Here is a 2,154-nt window from a genome sequence, read left to right on the forward strand (position 1 = left end):
TATATATATAAAGAACTGAACTATTGCCCTTTTCACGTGGCCTAACTAATTTTGCATTCAGATACTCATTATTGTGTCTGTCAGGGCAGATGAAGAGGGGCTGCCATCAAATTAGCGGTCACCTTGAGCATCAGAAGAAGCAGAATATTAAAAAAAAAAGAACCATTGGACGGCTCTTAAAAGCTCTGCCGTCTGTCATGGTCATCTCTTGATAATAGACCTAAAGACTGGTCTAACGTCCGGCTTTTGCTTGATTATGCATATTAATGATTCCTCAAGAATTCCCCCCCCCCCCCCCCCCCAGTGGGTGAGGAGGGCAAATGGTAATAAATGGTGGAATTTATTCACTTTAGGAATAAATCCTTCAATCAGGAAAGGGGAACTTTCACGACCAGACTGGGTAGGCCGGGCTGCTTGAATTCTTTAATAATTTAGCAAAAAAAAAAAAAAAAAATCAATTCATATGTAAAGTGATCACTTAGCCGTGAAAAACAACTAATCCTTTAGGAGGCGGCTGAAGCTATTTCGCTGTAATTAAAGATAAAACAATTGTTTTTTTTTTATTATTTTTTTCCCAGGTTTGAGCTGAGGGGGCGTGGAAGCAACTGCAGGTGGCCTGTGCAACATTTCAGGTTTTGAGCAACTGGGCTGTAGTGGAGAGTTTTTTTTTTATGTACGCGAGGCGAGCTGCGCTGGGCTTTTGTTGAAGTGCTCGAGAGATAACACCAAAGAGAACTTCAAACGGGGGCCTTCTTATTGTGCTCTGTTCTTCTGGGCAAGCTGATTACAGTTAAGGATAAAAGTTGTTCCTATACAGTAAACTAATGTGGGGGAATCAGAGAGCGCTAATTAAGTCATGGGGGGATTTGTGAGGCGGTTGGGCTCGGATGTGCTCCCCAACACGCAGACCGGGGGGGGGGGGGGCTTTTAGCGGGAACTTTCACAGCCCAACAGCAGTTCAGCATCAAAGGTGTTTATTGTCAGCTTGAATGTCCGGTAGAGGCACGAACCGCCGGATCTTCAAAGCCACCCGAAGGGGAAAAAAAAATAAAACGGAGGCAAGAAGCTCAGCAGCTTCACAGCCTCACTTGTCTATTCTCCTCCCGTTCTTCTTCTCCATCTCATCCGGGCCTTGCATGGCTTTGCAAAGTCATCCCATTTAAAAGAATAAAAACTAATAATAATGGCAGCTACTTGGCTCAAATGTAAATACATGACAGCATGATAGGATAAAAAATTTGGCCATCGTGAAAAATGAATCTCGGTTTAGAGTACCCGCTTAAAAAAAAAACAATGAATTTGCGACCCTGACTTTCTGCGTTCAACATCGGCGTGTTACTTCTATTTTTCAAAACGTATTTTCAATAGATTAAATATCACGATATTTAAGTGGAGGTGCTGCACCTCCTCGTGATCCCAAGCTCTGAATAGCTCCAGCTGCCATTGTTTGGTCTGCGGCCTCGGCAGATGCTGAATTAAGCCGACCTCGTGAACCTTGTGTGTAAATTTGTGTTTGCACTTTTCAAAGGTTTAAGGACTTTGCATTGTGTGAGTTTTAAATATACGTTATTTATTCTTTTCATTTTCTGCGGAAATATTATTGGTGCGTGATGTCAACAAGTTTTCTTGTTTTTCTTTTTACGGCGCCAGCTTTTCCAATTTGTTCCCGTGCAAACTCGGCCTCTTTGTGCTCTTACATTTCTTAAACACTTCACTCCTATAGGTTTCTTTTTGCGTTTCCAGTATACGCTGCCCTCGCCTTAGATGTGTTTTTATTTTAAACTGAGGCTCTAGTCTTAGCAGTCACTCCTTTCAGACATGATCAAAAATGTTAAAATACTCTCAAGTTCTTCACATATTTCTTTTATATTCTGAAGCATATTTTGAAGGAATGAATGGTGTCTGCAACCACCTGTTAGATTTGAACAAAATGTTGTTTTCATTAGATTTTTTTACAGAGGCTCTCTCACACAAACACACACATAAACCCATGTGTCCTTAACCTCCTTTTTGTTACCCAGAAGGCCTATCCCACCACTTGTATCCATTTTCAAATCACAATTTAGTACTTTAGGAGTTAAAACTGTGTTCTTTCAGCCCATTCTGAGTGTGTGTGTATGTGTGTGTGTGTGTGTGTGTGTGTGTGTGTGTGTG

The sequence above is a fragment of the Austrofundulus limnaeus genome, unplaced genomic scaffold (assembly GCF_001266775.1).
Source record: "Austrofundulus limnaeus strain Quisiro unplaced genomic scaffold, Austrofundulus_limnaeus-1.0 Scaffold11, whole genome shotgun sequence".
Taxonomy (NCBI): Eukaryota; Metazoa; Chordata; class Actinopteri; order Cyprinodontiformes; family Rivulidae; genus Austrofundulus; species Austrofundulus limnaeus.